Source organism: Miniopterus natalensis, chromosome 6 (genome assembly GCF_054644295.1).
Source record: "Miniopterus natalensis isolate mMinNat1 chromosome 6, mMinNat1.hap1, whole genome shotgun sequence".
Lineage (NCBI taxonomy): Eukaryota > Metazoa > Chordata > Mammalia > Chiroptera > Miniopteridae > Miniopterus > Miniopterus natalensis.
The window spans coordinates 20248772-20267937 of NC_142086.1; the positions used below are offsets into that span (position 1 = coordinate 20248772).

General features: G+C 34.6%; 1 protein-coding gene across 2 annotated transcripts in view; it reads left to right on the forward strand.

Annotated features, from left to right (window-relative positions):
• The window catches only part of CADM2 (cell adhesion molecule 2), a 995556-nt gene that overhangs the window by 433931 nt on the left and 542459 nt on the right, over positions 1-19166 (forward strand). The window lies entirely within an intron of this gene.

A 19166-nucleotide genomic window follows, 5' to 3' on the forward strand; every position in this document is an offset into this window, starting at 1 on the left:
GTTTGTATCTCAGCAAGACCGTGGTTAGTAGGACCTTTCTGAATGATGAGTTCCTCTGATTTCAGACAAATCTTTTCTGTAGCCTCATTTAACCACTGACTGGCAGAAAGTTAAACATTTGCTATGCTTTTCAGCTTTCCTTATTTGAAAGGGAATTCATGTTTGAAGATAAGAATAAAAATATTATTAGAATAGTTTAGGAAAGATTTTCAGTGCCTCTTCAGTAATATGTTTGCATATCACTCCTAGCAGCTAACTATTTAAATGACTCAAGCTTCATATATGTTTTGTCAATTGCATAGTTATAATGCTTACAGTTATAAAACTTGAAACCATGCGATGGGCTGAATTGGTTTTTTAAACTTCCATATTGGCTCCAGAGGAGAAGCTCTGTGATTCAAGGAGAAAGTGTCAAATCCTGGGGACAAGTGGCATAAAACAAAAATCTACATTATTCAGGAAATGATGGCAAAACTGTACATGGAGAAACAGAAACATGACATGTTAGATAACATTTTAGATAATCAGTTGTTACTGTGTATATTTTAGATATTATAAGTTTGAGATAGCCTTAAAGTAATGTTAGTTCTATGGTAAATTTCTTGACTTTAGATTCCTTTCAATATATCTCTTCTGCTAAGCTTAATATTTAATTTGCTTTTAATGTGATTTTAAAGTATGGTTACATTGTTCAGAATCGTAAAGCTTCGCTCCTTAGACAGGCGAGGGTTCTGTAGTCTACATGAAGAAAGATAAAGCAGCGGTTACCCTTCACTTCATCCATCTTGTTTATTCAAGATTCATTCCATCTACACCACAAGTTATGGCTACAAAGAATTGCTTAAGCATTTATATTTTGCAAACATGCTCACAGAATTTTTATTACCTACATGCCCCAGTGCTGTGACTAAGCAAATGACATCCAGCAGTACATCACAGGCCGTGGTGCTGAATCAAAGGCGTTTCTGAATCACAAGTCCTGAGGCTTTTAAGTATTTGTTCGTGTTTAAAAATATGGGATAAATGTATCCTGTTTCCATCATCTTTAGGAGACTCTGTTCAAGGCCAAAGAATTCTTACTAATTATACACTGGCTAATGTATTTTATAATACAATGGCTCGTATTTGTCTTCAGTTGAAGCAAGGCAAAAATTTTTTTTTTACATTCTGAGCTTTTTTTGGGCCAAATATTACATGAAAGAAAGGAAATTAAAAAAAAAAAAAAGGCACAAGGGGACTTTTTAATTGTACATGATCTGAGCTAAAGTATTGAATCCCATTTTCTTATATGATTGGTGTTCTTATGCTCTTTTATGAAGTTATTTTAATCGGTATGTACTACTTATTTGGGGTGTATGTCTTCATGATTCTAAACAAATAATTGAAAAGCTGAAAAATTCTATCTTACATGCAGCATGCCGGTGTAACACAGCCAAACCTGTGATTCCACCTTTAAAATAGTCAGTGTGTGCAATGTGTGTGTGGGGGGGGGGGGCGGGGGGGGTTGTGTATGTGTGTACACATAGAATGCCACATATTCATTCCTGCATTTAAACAGATTCATGGCCTTGCCAAAGTCACTTAATCTTTTAATCTACATTGGCATCATTTGTCTCATTTATAATGTAAGAATGGTTGATTGTGCAAGTCTCCTCTAGCACTTTGATAATAATAAAAAATTGTATAATTGCATTCATCTACCCCTGTATGTTGATTCTCCTGGAATTTTTGTACATAAGGAAATAAATCTGTCTTCAGCATTTCATTTTATAAGTTTTTCTTAGGGCCATCAGGTGCTATTATATAAAGGCCTTTTATTTAATACATTAAAAATATTTTATAAAATATAAAGTTGGTTCCTAGGGGGCTGGATGAAGATTTCTTTATAGAAAGGCTAAATCCTTCAAGTGAAATAGTTCACAGAAGCTTAGAAAGTGTTCTCTATATTGTGTCAAAGTGCACTTGTATGAATTATCAGCGTCAAGAGAGGCATCACTGGTATTCATGCAAATTGGGGATAATTAATTTGAATGAGGTTTCCTTGCATGTTGAGTAGTTCTAATTTACAGAATAAAGTTGGAGACTATTTGGAAGCATGACCCCAAAGTCTGTCTTTTTCAGAGATAATATCTTTCTTTAGATACGGAATATATATTTTTTTTCTGAATTTAATTCCTGTTTAGCACATAAAAACACTGTAATTAGCTCCTGGTTTCCTATATTGAAGTTATATAAAATATGTTGACTTAGTCCTGGAACATGGCTCAGTGGTTGAGCATCAACTTATGATTCAGGAGATTGCAGTTTGATTATGGGTTGCGGGCTCCCTCCCCAGTGCAGTCCTGCAGGAGGCAGCCCATCAATGACTCTCTCTTCATTGATCTTTCTATCTCTCTCCCTCTCTTTTCCTCTCTTTGAAGTCAATAAAGATATATTTAAAAATATATATGTTTACTTAAATATTACATTTATATTAAAGTAAATATAGGAAACAGACTATCAGTTCTTAGTACTCTCAGATGTTCAAATAATATTATAGGGTTAAGAAAACTGTAGACACTAATCCAGAAATTTTATTTTACAGATAATAGAAAAATGAAGGAAATGGCTAAAGGGAGACAGCCATGTTCTCTCAGCTGGATGGTAGTGATGTTGACAGGAGACATTGTTGTACCACCAATGATCTTTCTAGTATAACCTGCCTCAATTTTCATGCAAACAGGCTCCAGTGGATTCATTTTCAAATAAATACTGCCCCATGGATAGCAGATAAAGGTCCAGGGCTGTCAGAATGAGGTTAGATTATAGGTAAACAGAACAAGAGTAAAATGTTTTTCCCATCAAAATAAATGAACTGGTTGGTTGGTTCTTGTGGGAAAATGTAAAGGATTAACCTTTCTGTTTCAGTGAAAACAAAACATCAAATCAGTGAAGAAAAGCCTATTGTCTGGCTGGACGTGGCTTAGTGGTTGAGCTTCAACCTAGGATCCAGGAGATCAGGGTTCGATTGTTCGATTCCCGGTCAGGACACATGCCCGGGTTGCGGGCTCAATCCGGGGGGGGGGGCCGGGGGCGGGAGGCAGCCGGTCAATGACTCTCTCATCATTGATGTTTCTGTCTCTCTCTCCCTCTCCCTTCCTCTCTCTGAAATCAATTAAAACATATTTTAAAAAAACAAACAAAAAACAAAAAACAGAAAAAAAGAAAAGCCTATCAACTTAAGGCTAGTCTTGGTATATTTGGACTGCAGTATGGAGGGGACATGGTAAAGCAGCTGGAGTGAGATTTTTAAAAAATGTCTATAATCACAGCGTAATTTACCTGACCCATAAATACATTTCAATAAATAAAATAAAGATACTCTATTTACTTGATGAAACCCAGATAAAAATTTATTTATTTAATTAAATGTAATGTAATTTTGCATACAGATATATGTATATGCACACAAATACACATACATGAGCTTCGATCTCAAAATAAATTACAGAAAATTGTGCTGAGCAATGCTGTTCAGGTTTACAACCAATTTAGAACATAGATTGGAAATGCAAAATAAATAAGTAAAAGAAAGAAAATGATAAATAGAATAGATGCAATAACAAATAAACTTTATAATGACTGGCTTGTTTTTATGAAGTTTGAAAACCTATTTCCAGGAAATTTGGTACTTAGGTGCTCTAAAACCTTGTGATTTCATAAAAGTATGATTATAAAACATCTGACTATAGATTTGCTGATATCTTTATATGAGAAAATCAGAACATTGTGTAAACAATTTAATTTATTAAAACCTTATAGTTTTGGGGTTTTTTAGATACTGTGTAATAGTAAATGATTAGTTGAAATTTGTGCAAAGAGTATGAACTTCAAATTCACGCAGAGCTGGATTTGAATCCAGCTATACTACTTGGGCAAGTTTCCTAGTCTCCATACTTCTTTGTGAAACATAATTAACTGAAAGATTCAATTTGAAGATTCAATATGATAACATATAAGCAACTAGACAAATTTAACATGATTTTTATTTTTTGGGGGGAATAAACTCTAGACTCTTTTCAACCTATTTTCTCTGGCCATAACCTGACTCACAAAGAGAGGTAGATAGTCAAAAATTAAATTGTAGTCTAAGGTTCCAATTTCTTAAGAGCAAACACTTAAGAGTAAACACTTAAGAAATTAGGAACCTTACACATCTAGAGAAAAATAGATCATGGCCTTTTAATTTACATTCACATATTATTTATATTTAATTAGGTACTCAACCCAAAATGAATGTTTAAAAATGAGATAACTAAAAGATTATGCAACCTCATTCAGAGAGAATTTCAATGTATCCATATTTTAAGAATTTTTAAAAATCGGCAGCATTTAGGGAAATCAAATAGAAAAGAAGTCGCAAAATGCTCAAATTAGGATCATAGTAATACTTATGGAAGATATTTCAATGAGTGCTTAATAACCATCTTTAGTTTGTAGTTTTACAACTGCTTCAGAAAATATACCCCGTGGATCCTAAGCAGAAGTAAAATTCCATATCTGCAAACCCACGAGGTTTTGCTGCGCGTCTGCCACACGCCTCGCTTTCTGCCTGGAAATGCAGTGATCCGGGCCCACCGTATAGTCCCTCCTGGTCCATAAGCTCGTTGTCCTGTGCCTGGGTGAGACCCTCAGCGTGCCTAGCACAGCAACCTTCACACTGTTCCCACTTGACAATTTATCACTTAGTGGATGAATGAATGACATTCAGTGTTTGCTATTCTGTGCACAAGGCTGATGTCTTTAAAATGGCATCTTATTTAAATTACTGCCCAACAATGTTATTCGAAAAATCTTTAAATCCATTTTGTATTTAGGAACACATTAACAGCGGTCAATAATTTAGCTATTAATGTGAAGTGTCATTTCACCAGGGATCCATCCTGTGCAATGGCCGATATGGACGCCTTTATTTAGAAGAGTTTTAAAGTACTTATATGCAGTCCAAAGCTCTCAATTTCTAAGCTAAATGCTTCACTAGTTCACTCTCAGGCAAGTCTGTATGACTTTGGCTCTAAATTAGAGAGCAATGCTTCCTCACATTCTAACCTGAAATATCACTTATATTCACCTCTTTCTCATGTGCTTCTTTCGTTCAAATAATATATCACTTTTCCTAACATGCGGGGGTTTCAAAAGGCTCCCATAGTATTACTTAGATTGCTAGAAGAGTATCAGTGTTGTTAGAAAACTTTTAAGCCTGTTTTATAGATTACAATTCAAGATTTGAGTGATTTCAGCTTCTTTGGCCAAGGTTTCAGGTGCTGGGTGACTGGCAGAAAGAGAAGGGGTTCCCAAGACTGTGTGTGCCAGGCCGAGTGCTCTCGCCCTGTCCCCGTCTTCTCTTTGAGATGATGTAATAACAACACGACTATAACAGCAACAGCAACAAAGGAGATTTAAAGATAAAGTTGAAAAGAAACCGTTTGCATTGGAGGAAATTGTACTGATGTCCTTGAAGTCTGTAGAATCACATGCTTCTTTCAGTCTGTTTTTTTGTTGTTGTTTTATTATTGTTGTTTTGCTTTGTTTGGTTTTGTTTTAAGCTCTCTATTAATTTGTTTCAAGTTTCCCAGTGCATTTAGCACATCCTGTTGTTGTTTAAAGCAATTTAAAGAAACAGAGGCAAACAGCTGTACTGAGCCATCAGTCTTTGTTATTTCAAAGAGCTTTTTAAAAATTCTCTTTCTTTTGGACTCTTGAAATGCTCCCCTACTTCATACCAAGAGATAATCCTCAAATGAAATGTCAGGGGAATTTCCAATTTTGGAAGTTGTCTTATTGCAGCAGATGTGATTTACTGCACAGTGTTCTTTAAACAAGGACCATTTGGGGAATGTAATAAACTATTTACAAAAAATTGCCTAAAAGCGATGCCAGTATGGCCCCTACCTGTAATTTTATGAAAAGGAAGGATGCCGCTCATATACGGACGTACATACATAGATAGGCCTACCAACACACACACACACACACACACACACTTAAATTTTGGTTAGAAGAGTTATTTAGAAACTACACCTGAGCCAAAAGAAGTTTATATAATTTAAAGGGTCCTGGTGTGTTTGGTGTTTCACAGATTACAAAAATGTTGGTATTAAAACAAAACAAACCAAAACAAAACAACATAAAACACAGATAACCTTTATCTCTTTACTATGAAATACATTTTTTTAAAAGATTTTTTGTTGATTTTTAGAGAAAGAGAAAGGGAGAGGGAGAGAGAGAAACACTGATGTGAGCGTGAAATACCGATTGGCTGCCTCCTGCGCGGCAAGGTTACCGGGCTGGGGCCCGCAGCCCTGTCTGTGCCGACCTGGAATGGAATGGGCAGCCTTTCAGGGCAGGGAACAATGTCCAACCCACTGAGCCACACCGGCCAGGGCTAAAATAACGTTATCAGTATATAGAAGTAGGTTATTAAATTTAGAGACACAAACTATTTCATTTTCTTTTTGTATTGTGTATTTATTTTTCTATTATGCAGGGATACTATAAATACGTATAATAAAAATAATATTTCTTAAAAATAATTTCACACTTCTTTAAGTCCCTTAACATGCATTCCATTTATGAATATTACTTTTGCACCTGTTTACTTTCAGTGTATTAAAAGCACTTCTTAAATTCGCTATTGTAGTAATTTTATAGCCTACTTGATAACAGACCATCTTCGTTTCATATATCATATGTAGTTGCCATAACATATATTTTTTTTGGTACATGTTACTATTTTACATCACTATTATTTAATTATTTTTATAGACAATTTCTTAGGTTTCCATACAGAGCAATACACTCCACAATGTTTATAAACTAAAATGTTCATGTAAAATAAAGTGTGGCATCTGTTTTAAATAAAAAAATACAGTATGAAAATGATTATATGTGATTTAATATAATGAAGGATATATATTTTTATCTAAAATAACTTTAATGTACAACTTTAAAATTTAGAAGAGGTGTATGACAGAATTCTATTTAAAATATAATGAAGGGATTTAAATGATAGAGCAATTCTGGAATATATGAAAGTAAATAGTCACAATTTTTGCATAGATTGAGCATTCTGAAAATATTGGTGATTAGCCTCTTATCTATTTTACTACAATATTATAGATAGGAGCAATCATAAAAATTAAAACTAAAATTGTGATATTTCATATGGTACAAATTTTCACATGTAGTTGGTAATATTAAACATTTAAAAATGACAATAAAATTAATTAAATAGAAATAATTATCCAAATTAAAAATAACTTTGCAGTCATAATTTTTAAAAACACAGGAGAAATGACTAACCCTTTTAGCAGTCAAGGGAAGAGAGGACACATTGAAAAACCATAGCTGAGAAAACAGAGGAGCTGATGGCCAAAGACTAATAAAACAGGAAGCCAGTACCATTCCTAGGTTTGAAGGAGCAAAAGGGCATCTTTATAAGGAACTTAATGTTTGACATAGGAACAGACATAGAATCAAAATATTCATTGGTGTCAAAATGTGGGCATTAAAGTATCCATTTTGGCACAGTCAAAATGCTTTGCCTGTAAAATGAATGTTCATAGTCAGTTTAAATATGAAAAAGCTCACCTAATAATACATACCCATTAATTCAACAACTATTGTCAAACACCTACTATGAATCAAGCTGAAGTTGTAAAGCAGTGTGTACAATAGCCACTGTCCTTGTATCTTAGTACAGTTGAGTTGGGGATATTATAAACATATAATCACAAATTGTGCAATGTGCTGTGAAAACATTGCACTATGTAGTTTATATCCTTATATTTTATTGCTTCAGTGTTCTTGATGGTTGCTTTTTTTTTTTTTGGTATAAGTCTTTGGAGATTGCATGTTCCAGATTGTCAATCAAAACAACTTATCTGTACAGATACACTATGCTGTGGTCAACTCAGCATGTCCTCCAAACAGTTGTAGTCTAAGTAATACTTAAAACAAGCAAATGAAATTCCAATAGATGCTCCCCAAAAAGTAGTTTTTCTATGAGGATAATCTACATCATCAAGTTAGTTTAGCTAAAAAAAGAAAAAAATGTTTAAAAATTAAAGCCACAATAAAACATAAATGAAGGGGATTTAAAATTCCCTTTGAATTCAAAAGTAAAGAGTATTCAGGGAAATATTGCTAAGTAACTCAGTACATGTTGCTAATTGCACTAATTATTATTTTGTCACATTTACTACCTTCATCTTTCATAGCATGAGTAATTAAGTGACAAAAACAGGTTTTATATTGTGATCAAACAATATTCTGTTACATCCACCCCACTGATGTCTTCAAAGAAAGTGCTGTCACAGTTTCTTCAGTAAAGAACTTGTAAGTTGATAAGTAGAAAATGTCTCAGTTTAAAGAACATAAGCCTAAGGCCTGGATGGACTTGATAGCATGGGTAAAGCTATGCGAAGAAAGACTTCCAACCAAAACTAATTTAACACGATTCTTATTGTCTGTGGCATCTGGATGCTCTTTTTCAGCACATCCATTGTAAGCCTTAATATCACAGGATCCTGTAGATGCAACTGGAAGCTTCGCAAAGGGTCTTCTCAGCAGAAGGGGCATTCTGTTAATGACTGAACTCTTTTAAGTGCTGGGCAGCAGCCAGCAGAAACACAAAGCCCAGAAGCCTCAAACAATTATGTGGCTGGCTTCCACAACGGAATAAAGTAACCGTGTGTGTGCGCATGTGCCTGTGTACACGTGCGGTTGTTTAAAAATATATTGGTCAAGCTCTAGGGATATTCTGCCTTATGGTAGCAAACCCAGAGTAGATAAAATGCCCAAACGAACCCAGGAAAGACTAATATCTAAAAATGCGTGAAATGAAAATAATGACCGCCACAGGCAACAATAATAAAATGACATCAAATGACCTTTTTTTCCATGCTTAATGGTGCAGAATTTTTGGTTTATACATAACTAATTTCTTACTCTTAGGGAGATCAGAAGCTGCTTTCAAAGGATTTGAATCTGCCTTTGGATCTGCCTCTCTGTATCTGAAACACACATCTGGCTGACTTTCTGATTATAAGCATTTTTGTAAAGAAAGCCAGCGTCGTTGGGTATCAGCAGACACCATTTTGAACCATCCATTATCTAGACAGCCTGAAGTCTGGTTGAGACAATTGATATTTGAGATTGATTGTCTCTTTGGCAGCCATTCCTAGACCTTGTCTAAGCTTTGACACTGTCCCTACTTGAGTCATTATAAAGTTAGATTCCTAGACCACACAGGACTATAGACAGTATAATGTAACACTCGGGTATTGGGTTTCATGTGCGAGTAGAGATGGGCATAGAAAAATATTCATGAACCTGTTTTATACCTTTTTAAGACATTATACAAAATACCATTCTGCTTTCCTTGCCTATTAGCCACACAGTGAATTATTTTGGAGTTTTAAGGCTAAGAAACAGCTACCGTCTCCAATGAAATGTGTGCTAACATTTAATTATAAGATACGTGTTTCTCACCATATTTCCCATTTTCTTGGACTTCCAGGGTGCACAGATATAATTTTGTGCTCAAAATCGTTCTAAGTTTCCTCTCTGCTTCTTGTGTCTTAATATGTTTATAGTTTATATTACTGTATTGGGAACGGCTGAAAATCCATTTTGAATTTGCCAGAGTATATATAATAAAAGAGTAAACTGATATGAAATTTAAAAATATTCACATGACTGATAATAAATATAACTTATTAACTTTATACCAAAGGTTAACAACAATAAAAAGCATTTTATGGTGTGTTTTTTTAGTTTGTTATTTTTATACAGAACACATTTAAAAATATTATTAAATCTCTTGAATCTTTATATACTCAGATAGAAATGAATTTTACTTTGATTTCTAATACCAATTTCATCATGACTGTCTGTGAAACCCCCCAAATAGTGACATCTAAAGGCAAATTATATTGAGACAGAGGACAAAGTCAATGTATACAAAGTAGTGCAAACATTGGGATTCCAGATCTTTTAATAAACAATGGTGAGTTTCCTCACAAGATCACATTATTGGTAGGTCTCCTGTTCTGTAATAAGCAGAAGTCAGAAGTCAAGCTTTCACGCTGTTTCAGGACAAGCATAGATGTTTCCACTTTATAACATGCTGAGGTATAGAGGCAAATCTGAGCAATTTATTCCCACAAAATTTTGAACAATTGTTATTTCCAGACACATACCAATTAGGATGGGCTGCTGAAAGTCAGGTTAGTTTTTTACATTATTGCTAATCATTTATAAATCTTGAATCAGAGGCTTTAAAAGAAAAGATCTATTTTGAATTGCACATTTTAGCATTTAGCATTAAAAAATATTAATAATGTGCCTTATTTAATCTTACTTTCTCTAGGTTAACATTAGGTCTCGGCCAAATAAAAATGAACATCAAATGATCATGATTTTTACTGAGAATTTATAGTACAGATCAACAGATCTACCATTATCTTATTTCTTGAGGATTTAGATAAATAAGATAGTTGAAGACTCATTTGAAAATATAATAAAATAAAGTCTAATATAAACAACATTTATTTTTATTGATGGACGGTATTGTATTATAGAACGTAATAAAACCTAAAGATACCTTTCTAATTTTTGTTTTATGGATAAATGTTTCAAATTCTTCATATAGTCTGGACATTTTGAATTTATTTTGGAAAGTTTGTTTTGAGGGTGAGAGTGTCCAGAGGTGACATAATATTTTTTGGCATTCAAAGATTTGAAAAATTCAGTCCCCAAGTCCTTTTTTCCTCCTGGCTCTCTTTATATGTTCTCTGTTTAAGAAAAAGTGGGCTACTGTTTTACTCAGGAACACTTTATCATCTTTTCCATCAAAAACTCTTTCACATTTCTCCTTCTGAAATTCAGTCTCTCCTTCAAGTTCAATCTCAACTAGCTCTTTCTTTATGATCTTTCTTACATGACACACACCCTTTGTTCTTTCGAACTTTTAAAATACTTTCTACATCTTGTGGCATTTATTTTCTACTTTGTGTTGTGTGGCCCTGTCTCTTTTTTGGCAGGAACTGCATTTTATTCATTTATTGGCCCTGGAAATGCTTAGCTCCATACCTTGCACAAAACAGGGGCTTCACAGACATACACATTTTTAATTTTACGTTACAGCTCTCCTCTGCCTGTGGGAAGAACATCTTTGTATTTTGGAAAGTCCCTGCACAAAAACAACAAGCCCAGGCTCAGTCTGCAGCACAGTGGTCTAAAAGTCTTATTCGTCCTTTCAGTATGTATCAGTCCCCTGTGGCTATCATTATACTACCTGAGTTGGAAAGTAAAGAGTTAGAAAAGGTCATATTGACATGTATTTTGCCATTCGTATCCACAATGTAGGTAGAGATCAATTTGATTGTTTTCTTTCATTGCCTTTTTGTGTCGACTCTAGGCCTGAAGGTTTGGAAAGTGTGTTTCTCATAGTTGTTTAGAAGCTATTGAAAGGAGAAAGGATTGGGAACCAGATGGGGAGCAAGCTCTGCGACTCTGCCTTCTTCCTCTGTAACCAGGGCAACACTAACATTCTTTCTTCTTTTATAATTGAAATTCAAGAAAAAAAATAAAAGAAAAAACTCTCATATGTAGAATGAAACAACAACAAATAAAAACATATGTAAACCGTCATGGAGAGTAACAGTACTAAAAAACAAGGCACTCTCAGGAGACTTATATTGCAATATTATCTTATATGGCTTTTGTGGTGAATCTCTGTCAATATTCAAATGGAACTTTTCTTTGTGATGTTTTAAACAATTCAAACAAAATTGTATCATTTAACTTATAAAAATTGGTCATGATTATATAAGGTATAGTGTTCCTATAGATCAAATAATTTAAAGTAGATGCAAGGATGAATATCTTTATAAAAGTAAGCCTGCACTCAGTTGTTTTGTGGTCCAAAAACACCCAAGTAAAGGCCGTTTAAACACTAGTGTTCCTGGTTGGTTCAGTGGCCCTCTTCTCTGAGCTCCTCTGTGTCTCCCCTCTTCTGAATGAAGCAAGGTGGTTGCAGCAGCTCTAAGCACCTAGTCTTCTCATGATATTATCCAAAACCAAGAAGGGAAAAAATATCTTCCTCTTATCGGTCTTTCATTTTGACAGAGAACAAAATTTTCCCAGAAGTACTAAGCACACTTTTCTCAGCTTTGGGTTGATGTCCATGTTCTACCATAAGAGAAACAAGAAAATGGAATTACAGCATCTTCAGTTTCTCTCAAGGGCGGTGGGCCCTGTCACCAAGGAGAAGGGAGAGAACTGTTCCCAACAGTAACTGAGAAATGGTGTCAAGGAGGGATGCTTAGAAAAAATAAAGAGCCAGATTCTTATCTCTCTTAAATTAGTGTGACTCTAATAAGATTCTGAAATAGACTATATTTAAACAGTTACTTTGAATAAAGCTGTATCATTTTAATTTAATTTTTCTTCTCTTACAATGTTAGCATAGCAAATGGTTAATTGTGTATCACTTGTTTTATTGCTGACTCATTTCCAGATTGTCATTCACTACTTTGCCTTTTGAAGAAAGATTAAAAAGCAAATCTGTTTGAACTCGGCATGCATTTTTGATTGTGGATGCCATTTATGCACAGTGTGAATTAAGATGTGCTTGTATTTTCCCCTTCTTTGATGCTTGTTTTCATGTCCACTGACCATGGCCCTTTGTTACTTCATTGTTTCATCTCTTTATTTCTATTTTACATCTGCCGGAGAAAAAAGATTACATATTTTAAAGAGATTTGCTTAACCAAAAGAGAAATTACTTTAGACTTTATGTGAAAAAACAGTAGATACTGTAGAAAATACTTTCTTCTACCTCAATTCTTTCCATCGTATACTGACACTTTAAACTATACAAAGCAAACTTACAGAATTGATAGTCTCCGAAGTTAGAATTTATGTATATTTTTTCCATGTAATGTTCATACTAAACTTCACATTTATTAAAGTCCAAGGTTTTTCAACTTACTTAGGGGGTCTCAAAGTTGTGGACATTTCTTAAAACAGTGAAAGATTAGAGGTTCAGACAGATTGTATTATACATTTAATTTGTTGCCAAAAAGCAAAAACCACTCTGAAGATAGAACCTAACTTTGTATTATATGCCAATTTTTCAGCTTAAGTAAATTAATAATTGATTTTGCACTCAGACACACTTATTGATCTATAATTAAAAGACCTCCAAAAGCTATTTTAAGCCGCTTTGCATTCCAAAATGTAACTGAAGTTTTAGAATGCAAGACAATCTTCAGTTTTTAGGGAAGTTTAAAAGAATGCAGGCATCCCCTCTAATCCATGGTTTTATGTAGATGCCTTTAAATTTCCATCGTGAGATTTTGTATTTTGCTTTATCACTATGATCATTTTCATGTAAAAAAAAACAAAAAACACACATCTTGATAACATAAGAAGTTAGGCAAAATGAAATATCAATTTTAACTACTGCATTTTGAATTGCTGTTAATTTATGAATCGGTACCCCACCACTATCTCCATTCCCTTGAAAGGTAGGTAAGGAAAATGTTTATTATAAGGTTGATTTAATGTTTCTGGTGTACTCTGTTCATATTTGTGAGAGTTGTTATGTTAAAGAAAATGTGACCACCCCCTAAGAAATCGTCTTCCCAAAACAGGACAGTTGGGGGGAGAGAGCAGAGCTGTGAGGCAGCTCCTGGAGGGCCGAGCCCTGCAGCCCCGCTCCAGGGAAAGGCACTGGAGCAGACAGAGCACAAATGTCTCCCTGCTGCAGGGCCCACCAGCTCCGTCCTCACTGACTGAGACAAAGAAAGGCTTGCGAACGCAGAGGAGAAAGGCTGTGTTCCTTTTGCCTGTGATTTCACTTCTAAATTATTTTGTTTTATTTTTTTAATGAATAAACTTCCTTTTTTAGAGCAGATTTAGGTTTATAGCAAAATTGAGTGGAAGGTACCTAGAGTCCCCGTGTGCGCCCTGGCCCCTTCCATTTTCTGCTGTCATCAAAGAAGCATTTGCCCTGGATTTGGCATGAGAGGGCCACGCTTTGAAGAAGAGGTTAAGCACCGCAGTTTCACACAAAAAAGGTGCTCCCTCACCCAGTCGGCCCAACAACCTGTAATTGTACACTGTGTCGGATAATCTTGATGAGATTTCAGACACAAGTCAGCAAGTTTAGCAAAGACAGGCAGAGATCATATTAAGTGGAAAGGTAGTGAATAGTACCTTAAAATGATTTGAAACTGTTTTCCTTTATACTGTTATTTTCCTTCCTGCAACTTCTTGTAACACGCTTTTATTGACATTTTTACTGAATTCTTCATTGATATTTTAGCTTATTTAGAAAAGAAATGTTAGCTACAAGGAGCCTGTGCCTCTGAGTATTAAGTCATGTGGAAACTCAGGAGAAAAGAATTACAACTTTCTGTTCCTCAAAGGTTTCTTGCATTTGGCCCTTTCTTTCCATCCCTAATTGCCGCAACAACCCATGTTCAAGTTCTCAGTGCGTTTGGGCTGGGTTTTATAATGATCTTTCATTTTTTTAATCTCGACCCTTTCTAATCCATTCCATTTAATACCATCAATGAATCTTCCTAAATCACACATTTTGCACGGCCATTTCTCTACATCAAAAGGAAGGAAGAATTAAACTTTTATTGGCTTTCTTCCTACTCTCTATTGCTATCTCATCAATGTCAAATGCTATTTCCTGAAATATTAGACTCAGATAAAATTAATTTAATAAAGAGATAGCAAAGTCAGACACCATAGTGTAGAGGAGGGTATAACTATCTGAGGATCTGGAGTTTCCATGGTTTTCGTGGAAATGGGCTGGAGAAAGGTGCTCTGATTCCACGGTATGTTGGCCCAGTTATTAGACAGAAACATCAGCAGAACAGACGAGAGGGGCAATTAATCAGGTTACCACTGTCTGATAAAATGATCCCTTAAGACCACTCAATTCCCTTTGTTCTAATTCTGTGCCCTCAGGAGAAACATCTAATCTATAATTTCGTCTCCTCAGAGAATATACCTACCCAGGAGGGCATGCCCTTGCAGATGACGCGTCCCAGTTGTCAAGCCCCAGAAGATCCCTCCAATATAATTTGAAACATTGGCAATAGAGCTTATAAATGAGCCTCATGTGAATTTAACTCCAGTGGCTTGCTCCCCCAGGACCAGAACACCTGTAGCTATTCTCATCCCACGTTTCTAAATCTACACCAAGACCATGGCAATTCCATTAAACTATATTTCTTGAGGCACATCCTGAAAAAGTAGCCCAAGTCACCCACAAATGTTATTAGAAAGTTAAGTTGGTTTGACACACATCTTTTAAGCACCTGCTTGATTTGTTGGGTGATGGCCCTTTTTGGAATTTGTGTTAGGCATTATTACCTGCTGACTTCAGCAAAATACCTCATCCTGCTGCACCGATTAGTCTGGGTTACTTTTATTTGAAATAATTTCAACATCTGGACTCTAAAATGCAAAACACTTACATTATACATCAGAAACTTCTGGAATAAAATTATTTCAGAAAGATTCTATCAGTAAATTCTTATGGAAAAGAAATTATTCCACACTAGACATAGATTAACATAATCCTTTCAATTATAGAAACATAATAGCTTCAAAAGCATTAATAGTGAACTTGATTGTCTTCAGTGTGCATTGCGCACCCCTTTAACCAGCATGGTATCATGTGACTCGTGTGTACTGTGAATGTAATATGAATGCATTGCTGGAAAATTATCTGTGAGTATTAATCTGGTAGTATAGTTCGACAGATATTTCTGTTTAGAGATCTCGGTTAGATTTTCAGCCCTGATGAAGGGCAATGATTTTGCCATGCTAAACCTCAGTTCCTCATCTGTAAAAGGAGACCATAGTACCCACATTATAGGGTTGCACATAGAGAGTGCTTAAAAATTACACATAGTGCCCAACCGAGCATGGCTCAGCGGTTGAGCATTGACCTAGGATCCTGGAGATCGGGGTTCTATTCCCGGTCAGGGCACATGCCCGGGTTGTGGGCTCAATCAATGACTCTCTCATCATTGATGTTTCTATCTCTCTCTCCATCTCCTGTCCTCTCTCTGAAATCAATAAAGATCTATTTAAAAAAAAAATTACACATAACGAGTTTAGCTCTTATGTGTTCAAAAATGCCGGCTTCTTGCAGTAGAAAGTCAGGCTTTTTGTTCCACTTCTTTGTGACTTTGCTGAGACCACCAGAGTTATGCCCATTTCATGGGCCTTGTGACTGTGAGACAAGTTCGAGGGCTTGTGGAAAGCTAAAATATTTCCCCACTGATCTTACAGATGGCTGACTGTCTCAGTGTGGCTCTTATGTGCTTTCATTACAGGATGAGAGTGACTATAACTATACCTGTCTTAGTTTTGGTTGGTTTGAAAAAATCGACCTCTCTCAAGATATGACTTCCAGTATGTTGGTGACTCTTGATCAAGAATTTTTTATTGATTAGAGTCTACTAAGGCTTCAGAATAAACTCAAAGATCTATTGCTTTTAGCCCCAGTAGAGACACATTACCTTAGTGTCCTGTTTTCTTTCAATAGGAAATGATTCTAATTATTTATAACTTTTCACATTGTATATTAATAAATATATACCTGAGTTATATAAAAATATATTCTTTACATTTCAACCTCCATCCCTGACCCCTGAATGCATAGACACATTATTTGGCTGTAATGTGTAAACAATATGCTTTAAAAATAATTCAGACAGTTGTTTTATGGGCTATCTCATATGTACTTTTAAAATCCCAAAAGTTCAATGTTGTTGAGTTCCTCTTTAGTTTGTTAAAGTTTCTTCGTTACTAGACACTTTACTTATATTTTTGCCAAAGGAAATAACAAGATTCACAAATTTCCATGTTTATGTCTATTCTTACCTCAACATTTTGTATATATTATTTTCATAGGCCTAATATTATTGAGGTAGAATACATGATACTACTTAAATCTCACTCTGACCTTGGTATACCATGCATTGCTTTCTCTGCTTTGCTGATCAATATGTAATTCTTCCTGGAAGGAGTATGAGAAATAAAGCATAAGGCTTTACTTTTCCCTAACAATGAGCATATTCTGGATATGAAGCTTGGAATAGAATTTTGCTGAGCAATGAGACCAGTTATTAAAGCTTTTTAGATATTTATAAATGACTATGAAATGCTAAAAATATATTATCTTCCCATGTGTGTATATAATATAGATGGATTTGAAATGCGAGTATATTTTCTGTTTAAAAAACTGATATTTTCTCTTCTATTCTGATACAAAATGGTCATTTCAAGCTCCCCCCACCCCCATCTTGAGCTTTTTACTTGGAGAAATTTAATGGGAATGACAAAAAGAAGAAAAAAACCCATCTGCGTGTCTCTGGAAATTTGGGTTTCTTGAAGATCAGGGACAGCACTCAATAGATCCCCCAACATTTAAACTTTCTGAATTTGACATGATTTCTAATATTGATGTAAAGGCACATCAAAGTTGGCAATTCAAAATGTGACCTGTCTATTGTATTTAACTTTCAGGTGAGCTCCTGAGTTTCCTCCTGCTGTGTCTCTTTCCTGTACCATTTTAGGCAGATACAAGAAGAATAGCAATGATTTTTCTCTATATTTTAAAAGCATAGTTTGTATGAGGATGGTATTAGTTTTATCATTTAAAAAACAAAGTATAATACCTGGATATTGTAAGATTAAAGCTTTATATTTAAAGAAAATATAAAGTTGTATTCAGTGCACTTTTTAATCCTATAACAGATAACTTAAGTTTGCTTGATTAAATATCTAACTACAATAAGGTTTCTTTTACTAACCTATGCTCCAACACTAATAAATTGTCGATTAGCTTTAAGGCATACTAGGTTTATGTGTGCATTCATACTAGGCAATATTAACAAGCAATTTGGGCACTCTCATATAAGGGAGGGAAGACACTTTCTCTTATATAGCGTTTCAAAGAGCTAGAGATGTCTGGTTTAGATATTAATAATCATTAGTGTTACCACTACCACTAAGCATCGGGGCATGCAGTGAAGATGAAAGTAAATGTTTATAACTGAAATAATAACTAATATGCCATCAAAAATGTCCAATAACATTTATTATATATAACCAAATGATTTTTAATTCATAATACCTCTCTACCAATTCCAACTTCGTATATATTAAGTCCAAATTCATGTCTTTATTATTTATGAGTCATATTTACATGGGTAAAAAGAGGAATTGTTGAACATTTTTATTTTATGGAGTTGGAAAGGTAAAAATATTTTTATGCTTAAATTTTACCTTTGTCCTAACACACGTCCATGATTATAGGCATACACTACTTTTCTTTGTTATGTTATATCCTTTCCCTACAGCAAGGAAACCAGTCAAGGGCTTCCTATTGGTAGTCATAATTAAAGCTATCTATATTAATAGTATAATAAAAGCAGTAACTCAGTTTAACATATATAGCTCATGCCTTTGTTAATGACTTAAAGGTTATCTGACTGCATAAAGATTACTTAAAAGCCATTACAGGAGGGACAGAAAATGAATCCTTTCTCAAAGCAAAGAAGTACTAAATTGGAAGCACATGTTTTTATTTGTTAAAGAAGGAAACACTACATTCTCTAAAGGAGAATATATTTGATCTTCCACTCAACTATCTTATATCCTTGGAGATAAATCTTTTTTCTGTATGAATAGATATAATTCTAAATACCGCGTGCTTGTCAGATCCATAAAACGACTTGGAGGAGGTCTTATTTTCAAAATTATCTTGTCAATTTCATTGTGACAGTAACAGAGGCAGGTAGCTGCAGTTTTCTTCTGATTATGTTAAAATCTCATCTATTATTTAGTTTAAAGCTGACAGCATATATTAAGGCTTAATGAAGGCTTTCAGTAATTTCAGACTAAATTTATCTTTCCCAATTTTATATGTGTTTGTCATTTGAGGGTTATAATTTGATCAAAGGTTAATTTCAGGAGTTTTTCCAAATTATTTCAACATTAAATAAGTAGGGCACGAATTTTGGGGGAAATATATCTATACGAAACTATTTTTGGCAGAAATGGAATTATAAGACAAGCATTTTTAA